This window comes from Leucoraja erinacea, unplaced genomic scaffold (genome assembly GCF_028641065.1).
Source record: "Leucoraja erinacea ecotype New England unplaced genomic scaffold, Leri_hhj_1 Leri_517S, whole genome shotgun sequence".
Classification (NCBI taxonomy): Eukaryota; Metazoa; Chordata; class Chondrichthyes; order Rajiformes; family Rajidae; genus Leucoraja; species Leucoraja erinaceus.
The window spans coordinates 58,544-68,915 of NW_026576418.1; the positions used below are offsets into that span (position 1 = coordinate 58,544).

General features: G+C 48.2%; 1 pseudogene; it reads left to right on the plus strand.

The window, feature by feature from the left end:
- The first annotated feature begins 1,670 nt into the window (after window positions 1-1,670).
- Window positions 1,671-9,938, plus strand: LOC129693986 (zinc finger protein 239-like; annotated as a pseudogene).
- Window positions 9,939-10,372: the final 434 nt, after the last annotated feature.

Sequence of the window (10,372 nt, forward strand, 5' to 3'; positions counted from 1 at the left end):
GACGGTAGATAGAAACGAGAGCTGAAGGGACAACAACAGCCAGAGTGCTTGGCAAACATTGGCCGTTTGCTCACTGCATTTCATCAACAGTAAGGCATTATTTGTGTTTTTTCTTGATTCCTTTGGCATCTAAAAAGTTTCAGAAGTGATAAATCTGGCTGTAATTTTTTTAAATCGCCCATGATTCCAAAGTGGGTTTTTACATACAAAATGAAAACGCATCTGAAGAAAAATTTAGCCAGATTTATCACTTCTGAGAATTTTTAGATATCAAAGGAATAAAAAAAAAATACAAATAATGCCATAGTTGATGAAATGCAGTGAGCAAACGCGATAATTCCCAATATTTTCAATTCTGACGGCCAATGTTCGCCAAGCACTTTAGCTGCTGTTGTCCCTTCAGCTCTCGCTTCTCTTTACCTTCATTTCGCTCCACTTTTGGAATTCTGAAGTTGGGTACATGTCTCTCACACTTACCCCGACTTCCACAATTTTTTTCAGCGCAAATATTCAACATTTTGGCGTTTTTAACAGGTAGGAAAGTACTCGTTTCTTGTATTAATAAAATATACCGGAAGTGACGGATGTCCTCCAGATGGATTGAGCGGCTCCATGCGTCAAGCCCTATGACCCAGTGACCTTACGTGCAACCTCCCTATAGGCCTATTGCGAGTTTATGTACAGGGACATATCTATCCATGCACTGTATACTTGTATTTATACTGATGCATCTTAAATATGTATGTCATGTTTTATACTTTGGCAATATAACAATGTATTTTTTTATCATGCCAATAACGTTTTTTAATTGAAAATTGAAATTGAATTGAGATGGAGATGGAGGGAGAGAGATGGAGAGGGATGGAGAGAGGGAGGCAGATGGAGAGGGAGAGGGATGGAGAGGGAGGGAGATGGAGAGAGAGATAGAGAGAGAGAGGGAGGAGAGAGAGGGAGATGGAGAGAGAGGGAGAGGGATGGAGAGAGAGGGAGAATGAGAGAGAGAGAGATAGAGAGAGTGAGATGGAAATTGAGATAGAGAGGGAGGGAGATGGAGAGAGAGGGAGATGGATAGAGAGAGAGATGGAGATTGAGATAGAGAGAGAGGGAGGGAGATGGAGAGAGAGAGGGAGAGGGATGGAGAGAGAGGGAGATGGATAGAGAGAGGGATGGAAACTGAGATAGAGAGAGAGGGAGGGTGGAGAGAGAGAGAGGGAGATGGAGAGAGAGAGGAAGAGAGAGAGATAGAGAGAGAGAGAGATGGAAAGAGAGATAGATTGGGAGACAGAGAGAGAGAGAGACTATGTCGCGACCCCGGCCGCACGGCGCCCACCCATCAGCCCCACCGGAGATTGATGGTCGTGTTGCGGCGGCACCTGGCCCAGGCCCGGTCACTGTCTCCCGGGTGCGAGGCCGCGGTCTGAACCCCGCCCCCCCGGCACCGAATCCCCGCCCCCGCCCTGATCCACCGGAGCCTCTCACCGCGCCCGGCCCGGCCCCTCACTCACTCACTCACTCACTCACGGCTCATCCCGCCCGGCCGCCCGCTGTCCGTTGCCCCGGAGACAGACAGAGAGAGAGAGATCGCGCGGCGCAGGGGCCTCAGCCCGGAAATGACGTCGCTGCTCCGGCCGACCGTTGCCCCGCAACCTGCGGGGCGGCCTCAGCCCGGAAATGACGCATCTGTCGCGGCCCCAAGATGGAGCCGACCCGCACTGGACGGTGAGAGAGGGAGAGAGAGAGTGTGGTGGGGGAGAGAAAGATAGAGAGAGGCACAGGGAAAGAGGGAGGGAGAGAGAGGAGAGAGAGAGAGAGATTGCGGGGAGGGGGAGAGAGAGAGAGAGGGAGAGAGTAGAGAAAGGGAGAGAGAGAGAGAGAGAGAGGGAGGGAGAGAGAGAGCAATGTTACAACATTTTAGACACACAGAAATTGGGTGCAGGAGTAGGCCATTCGGCCCTTCGAGCCTGCACCGCCATTCTATATGATCATGGCTGATCATCCAACTCAGTATCCCGTACCTGCCTTCTCTCCATACCCTCTGATCCCGTTAGCCACAAGGGCCACATCTACCTCCCTCTTAAATATAGCCAATGAACTGGCCTCAACTACCCTCTGTGGCAGAGAGTTCCAGAGATTCACCACTCTCTGTGTGAAAAAAGTTCTTCTCATCTCGGTTTTAAAGGATTTCCCCCTTATCCTTAAACTGTGACCCCTTGTCCTGGACTTCCCCAACATCGGGAACAATCTTCCTGCATCTAGCCTGTCCAACCCCTTAAGAATTTTGTAAGTTTCTATAAGATCCCCTCTCAATCTCCTAAATTCTAGAGAGTATAAACCAAGTCTATCCAGTCTTTCTTCATAAGACAGTCCTGACATCCCAGGAATCAGTTTGGTGAACTGTCTCTGCACTCCCTCTATGGCAATAATGTCCTTCCTCAGATTTGGAGACCAAAACTGTACGCAATTTTGAGTTTTGAGATTTTAAAAATCAAGTCTGCAATTTATCCCATCAGATAAAGTATAAAAAGAAGTTTAATTTGACACCTATTTAATGACATTAAATAGCCTAAGTGTCCAAATAATATTCTCAAATAATTCACAATAAAACATGATTTTTAAATCTCATTTACATTAATTTATAGGCCAAATGGAAGGAATTTAGTGTTCAATTGCTGTAAATTAAAGTCCATTTAAATCAGCTTTCTATTGGGATCCTGTGAACGCGCTGGTTTAAAACGTTCACATTGCAGTAGATTTGTGCCTCAAATGTCCAGAAAAAGACTGCGGGATATAATGGGGCCCAAATTAGCTACTCGCAACATTAAACTTTGTATAAAGGGTTGTATAAAGGGATCTTAAGAAGCCCTTTTTAAATGTAAAAATAAACAGCTACCTTCCGTTGTCCCCTGTATGAGATCCGGCCGGTTGCCGGCCGTCGGGGGTTTAGAGGTTAATTTTTAAACTATTATAACAATTAGATAAAGCCCTTAAAAGTAATAATAGCTCAAGCGACGGAATCATCCAGCGATTTTTCGTTAATAATTAACTAGCCTGAACATCCTCGATTTGAACAGCCCAGGGAAAATCGCGTTTTAAACCCGCCCCCCTCTAAACGGCGCCAAAATCGCGCACACCCGTAGCGACAGATTTTCAGCGACGCTTCAGGTACGCTTTGCAACATACCTAGAGAGATATCTGAGGGGGGTGGAGGCTGAGAGGGACAGGAATAAGGTGAGAGGGTCAGAGATAGAGGAGAGAGTTGGGAGGGGGCTAGAGGCTGGGGTGAAGTGTGTAGCAGGGGTAAGCAGGGAGCAAAGGGGGGGGGGAGGGATTCAAGGGGGAGTGGGATTGATGCCGAGGGGGATGAATGGGGGGGGGGGGGGAGAGAGAGAGAGGGGTCAAGTGAGTCATGGAATGGGGTAGGGAGCCTGGTGGGGGTTCACATTGTTTGGGGGTGGGGAGGAGGGGGAAGGAGCAGTCGGCAGCAGAGGTAAGGGGCAGGGAGCCACAGGGAGGAGGTCACATTGTTTGGGGGTGGGGAGGGTGTTGCAGTTTAGGAAGTCAAACCAGGGCAGGATCTTCACTGTGAATGGCGGGGCGCTGGGGGAATGTGTGCAGCCGGGGGATCTAGGAGTGCGGGTATGTGTTGGGCCGAATGGCCTCTTTCCAACGCTGTATCATTCTTTGACACTATGACAGAGTGTTGGAGTAACTCAGCGGGTCAGGCAGCATCTGTGGAAAAGATAGACACGATAAGTGCGAGAGTAACTCAGCGGGGCAGGCAGCATCTGTGGAGAGAAGGAATGGGTGACGTTTTGGGTCAACACCCTTCTTTGGTTTAGTTTAGAGATACAGCGCAGAAACACCAGGTCTTTCGGCCCACGGAGTCTGCGCCGACCAGCAATCACCCTGTACACTAGCACTACCTACGCATATTAGGGCCAATTTAGCAATTTTGCGAAGGCCAATTCATCTACAACCCTTTGAAATGTTGGAGGAAACCTGAGCACCCGGAGGAAGAACCCACGCAGGTCAAGGGGAGAACATACAAACTCCGCACAGGCAGCAACCGTAGTCAGGATTGAGCCTAGGTCTCTGGTGGTGAGGCAGCAGCTGTACCGCTGCGCCAGTGTGCCGCACAGAATTATATAACGGTTTCCCCCACCAAAAACGCACCCAATATGTGTTAGTAATGTCCTGTTTGCCAGCTTGTTGACCCCCTCTGTTCCCCTCCTGCAGGGTTTAGGAGCCGTTGATGTGGACGGAGAGACGGGGACGTGAGCGGCCATTGAGGAGTGCTGGTGAGCCCCCCTATCTGCTCGGTGTGCGGGCTGTGCTTCGAAGGGCTGAGCTTCGGTGGAGGACCACATGGTGGGGCACAACGAGAAGAAGCGTTATGAGTGCGACGTGTGTGGCAAGGCCTGCCTGAGCCCGAGCAAGCTGGAGATCCACCGGCGGGTGCACACAGGAGAACGCCCCTACGACTGCTCTGAGTGCAGCAAGTGTTTCAAGACGGCTAATGTCCTGGAGGCCCACCGGCGGGTGCACACGGGCGAGAAGCCCTATGGCTGCTCCACATGCAGCAAGAGCTTTACCAGTTTGTCGGGTCTGAGGGAGCACCAGCGGGTGCACAGCAATGAGCGGCCCTTCACCTGCTCCGACTGCGGCAAAGGCTTCAAATCGTCCAAGGAGCTGAAGGTGCACAGGTGCCTGCACACAGGGGAACGGCCCTACACCTGCAGCGACTGCGGCAAAGGCTTCACCCAATCCTGCAACCTGCTGGTGCACCAGCACACCCACACCGGGGTGCAGCTCTTCACCTGCAGCGACTGTGGCAAGTGCTTCACCCACTCCAGCAGCCTGCTGAAGCACCAGCGCACCCACACCGGCGAGCGCCCCTACACCTGCACCCAGTGCGGCAAGAGCTTCACCCGCAGTCCAGCAGCCTGCTGAAGCACCAGCGCACCCACACCGGCGAGCGCCCCTACACCTGCACCCAGTGCGGCAAGGGCTTCACCCAGTCCAGCAGCCTGCTGGAGCACCAGCGCACCCACACCGGCGAGCGTCCCTACACCTGTGCCCAGTGCGGCAAGGGCTTCACCCAGTCCAGCAGCCTGCTGAAGCACCAGCGCACCCACACCGGCGAGCGCCCCTACACCTGTACCCAGTGCGGCAAGGGCTTCACCCGCTCCAGCCAGGCTGCTGTCCCACCAGCGGGTGCACGCTGGCGACCGTCCCGTCCCCAGCCCGGTGTGTGGAGAGCGCTTTGCCATGGCCTCCCACGCCCTGTCTCACCAGCACGTGCACACCAGTGGCCCGCCCTACGACTGCCCGTACTGTGGTGAGGCGTTTGACAGCTCGCGGGGGTTGCGGCAGCACCGGCGGACCCACGCCGGCGAGCAGCTGCTCCCACTGTGACAAGAGAGCACGGGGGCTGCGGGAGCACCAGCGGATACACACCAGAGAGAGACCCTTTGTGTGCGCTGAGTGTGGCAAGGGTTTCACCTGCATGTCCAGCCTGTGGCAGCACCAGCGTACCCACAGTGGTGAGCGTCCCTGCCCCTGCCCATCCTGTGGTAAGGGCTTCATCCGCCTTGATCACCTGCTGGAGCACTGTCCAGTCCACACCGGCCAGCGCCCCTTCACCTGCCCGCTCTGTTGCAAGGCCTTTGTCCGTTTCTCCAGCCTGCTGGCACACCGCCACGTGGACAAATAGGCTCTGTTTAGGTAAACACAAAATGCTGGAAGGAATGGATAACGTTTCTGGTCGAGACCCTCCTCAGTCTCGACCCCAAATGTCACTCAGTCCTTCTGTCCAGAGATGCTGCCTGTCCCGCTGAGTTATTCCAGCATTTTGTGTCTTTTTTTGTAAACCAGCATCTGCAGTTCCTTGTTTTTAAACCATTCTGGTTAACCATCTCTGCACCTTCCCCAAAGCCTCCACATCAGTCCTGTAATGGAGTGACCAGAACTGTATGCAATACTCCCAATGCTACCTGGCCGATTAGGAAAGGGGAAGATGCAACGAGACCTGGGTGTCATGGTACACCAGTCATTAAAAGTAGGCATGCTGGTGCAGCAGGCAGTGAATGGTATGTTAGCATTCATAGCAAAAGGATTTGAGTATAGGAGCAGGGAGGTTCTACTGCAGTTGTACAGGGTCTTGGTGAGACCACACCTTGAGTGTTGCGTACAGTTTTGGTCTAATCTGAGGAAAGACATTCTTGCCATAGAGGGAGTACAGAGAAGGTTCACCAGACTGATTCCTGGGATGTCAGGACTTTCATATGAAGAAAGACTGGATAGACTTGGTTTGTACTCACTAGAATTTAGAAGATTGAGGGGGGATCTTATAGAAACTTACAAAATTCTTAAGAGGTTGGACAGGCTAGATGCAGGAAGATTGTTTCCGATGTTGGGGAAGATAAAGGGGGAAATCTTTTACGACGAGATGAGGAAAACATTTTTCACACAGAGAGTGGTGAATCTCGGGAATTCTCTTCCGCAGAAGGTAGTTGAGGCCAGTTCGTTGGCTATATTTAAGAGGGAGTTAGATGTGGCCCTTGTGGCTAAAGGGATCAGGGGGTATGGAGAGAAGGCAGTAACAGGATACTGAGTTGGATGATCAGCCATGATCATATTGAATGGCGGTGCAGGCTCGAAGGGCCGAATGGCCTACTCCTGCACCTATTTTCTATATTCCTATGTTTCTGACCAATGTTCCTTAAAGCTTCACATATACATTCCTCTCTCCTCATCTCACACCCTATTTATCTCATTTTCTCTCACCTCTGTCACTTACTCCACTCATCTGCCGATCACCCCCTCATCTGTTAACATAGTATCAGTCTGAAGAAGGGTCCCAGCCCGAACTGTCATATGTCCATGTTCTCCACAGATGCTGCCTGACCTGCCGAATTACTCCAGCACTATGTGAAACATCACCATATAACCATATAACAATTACAGCACGGAAACAGGCCATCTTGACCCTTCTATTCCGTGCCGAACACTTATTCTCCCCTAGTCCTATCTACCTGCACTCAGACCATAACCCTCCATTCCTTTCCCGTCCATATACCTATCCAATTTATTTTTAAATGATGAAAACGAACCTGCCTTCACCACTTCCACTGGAAGCTCATTCCACACAGCCACCACTTTCTGAGTAAAGAAGTTAACCATATAACATATAACCATATAACAATTACAGCACGGAAACAGGCCATCTCGACCCTTCTAGTCCGTGCCGAACACGTAATCTCCCCTAGTCCCATATACCTGCGCTCAGACCATAACCCTCCATTCCCTTCCCATCCATATAACTATGATAAAAACGAACCTGCCTCCACCACCTTCACTGGAAGCTCATTCCACACCGCTACCACTCTCTGAGTAAAGAAGCTCCCCCTCATGTTACCCCTAAACTTAAGTCCCTTAATTCTCAAGTCATGTCCCCTTGTTTGAATCTTCCCTACTCTCAGTGGGAAAAGCTTTTCCACGTCAACTCTGTCTATCCCTCTCATCATTTAAAAAACCTCTATCAAGTCCCCCCTTAACCTTCTGCGCTCCAAAGAATAAAGCCCTAACTTGTTCAACCTTTCTCTGTAACTTAGTTGCTGAAACCCAGGCAACATTCTAGTAAATCTCCTCTGCACTCTCTCTATTTTGTTGACATCTTTCCTATAATTTAGCGACCAAAATTGTACACCATACTCCAGAATTGGCCTCACCAATGTCTTGTACAATTTTAACATTACATCCCAACTTCTATACTCAATGCTCTGATTTATAAAGGCCAGCACACCAAAAGTTCCCCCTCACGTTGGCCCTAAACATTTGTTCCTTAATTCTCAAATCATGCCCTCTTGTTTGAATCTTCCCGACTGTCAAAGGGAAAAGCTTATCCATGTCAACTCTGTCTATCCCTCTCATCATTTTAAAGACCTCTATTAAGTACCCCCTTAACCTTCTTCTCTCCAGAGAATAAAGACCTAACTTATTCAACCTTTCTCTGTAACTTAGGTGCTGAAACCCAGGCAACATTCTAGTAAATCTCCTCTGTACTCTCTCTATTTTGTTGACATCTTTCCTATAATTAGGCGACCAAAATTGTACACCATACTCCAGAATTGGTCTCACCATGCCTTGTACAATTTTAACATTACATCCCAATTTCTATAGTCAATGCTCTGATTTATAAAGGCCAGCACACCAAAAGCTTTCTTTACCACTCTATCTACATGAGATTCCACCTTCATGGAACTATGCACAATTATTCCTAGATCCCTCTGTTCAACTGCATTCTTCAATTCCCTACCATTTACCATGTACATCCTATATTGATTTGTCCTGCCAAGATGTAGCACCTCACACTTATCAGCATTAAACTCCATCTGCCATCTTTCAGCCCATTCTTCCAAATGGCCTAAATCTCTCTGTAGACTTTGAAAATCTACTTCATTATTCACAACACCACCTATCTTAGTATCATCTGCATACTTACTAATCCAATTTACCACACCATCATCCAGATCATTGATGTACAGGACAAAAAACAGTGGACCCAACACAGATCCCTGAGGCACCCCACTAGTCACCGGCCTCCAACCTGACAAATAGCCATCCACCATTACCCTCTGGCTTCTCCCATTCAGCCACTGTTGAATCCATCTTGCTACTCCACTATTAATACCCATCCATTGAACCTTCATAAGCAACCTTCCATGAGGAACCTTGTCAAAGGCCTTACTGAAGTCCATATAGACAACATCCACTGCTTTACCCTCATCAATTTCCCTAGTAACCTCTTCAAAAAATTCAAGAAGATTAGTCAAACATGACCTTCCAGGCACAAATCCATGTTGACTGTTCTTAATCAGACCCTGTTTATCTAGATGCTTATATATATTATCTCTAAGTATCTTTTCCATTAATTTGGCCACCACTGACGTCAAACTAAGAGGTCTATAATTACTAGGTTTACTCTTAGAACCCTTTTTAAACAATGGAACAACATGCGCAGTACGCTAATCCCCCGGCACTATTCCCGTTCCTAATGACATTTGAAATATTTATGTCATAGCCCCTGCTATTTCTGCACTAACTTCCCTCAATGTCCTAGGGAATATCCTGTCAGGACCTGGAGACTTATCCACTTTTATATTTTTCCAAAGCATTAGTACTTCTTTTTCTTTGAATCTCATAGTTTCCATAGCCACTCTACTTGTTTCCCTTACCTCACATAATTCAATATCCTTCTCCTTGGTGAATACCGAAGAAAATAAATTGTTCAATATCTCCCCCATCCTTTTGGCTCTGCAGATAGCTGTCCACTGTGACTCTCTAATGGACCAATTTTATCCCTCGTTATCCTTTTGCTATTAATATAGCTGTGGAAACCCTTTGGATTTACTTTCACCTTACTTGCCAAAGCAACCTCATATCTTCTTTTAGCTTTTCTAATTTCTTTCTTAAGATTCTTTTTACATTCTTTATACTCCGCAAGCACATCATTTACTCCATGTTGCCTATAATTATTGTAGATCTCTCTCTTTTTCCGAACCGTCCAATTTCCCTTGAAAACCATGGCTCTTTCCAATTGTTACTCTTTCCATTCAACCGAACAGGGACATAAAGATTCTGTTCTCTTAAAATGTCCCCTTTAAATGTCCTCCATTTCTCTTCTACATCCTTCCCATAAAACAAACTGTCCCAATTCATCCTTTTAAATCCTTTCGCATCTCCTCAGTTAGATTTCCCCAATCAAAAATCTCAACCCTAGGTCTAGTTCTGACCCTCTCCATAATTATATTGAAACTAATGGTATTGTGATCACTGGTCCCGAACTGTTCATCAACGCATACCTCTGCCACCTGACCCGTCTCATTTCCTAACAGGAGTTCCAGCACTGCCCCTTCTCTAGTAGGTACTTCTATGTATTGCTGCAAAAAACTATCCTGCACACATTTTACAAACTCCAACCCATCCAGCCCATTTACAGAATGTGTTTCCCAGTCTATGTGTGGAAAGTTGAAATCTCCCACAATCGCTACCTTGTGCTTACTACTAATATCTGCTATCTCCTTACATATTTGCTCTTCCAATTCTCGCTCCCCATTTGGCGGTCTATAATACACCCCTATAAGTGTTGCTGCCCCTTTCCCATTTCTCAGTTCCACCCAAATAGCCTCCCTGGACGAGCCCTCTAATCTATCCTGCCAAAGCACTGCTGTAATATCTTCCCTGATAAGCAATGCAACACCTCCACCTGTTGCCCCTCCAATTCTATCACACCTGAAGCAACGAAATCCTGGAATATTTAGTTTCCAATCACAGCCCTCCTGCAACCATGTTTCACTGATCGCCACAACAT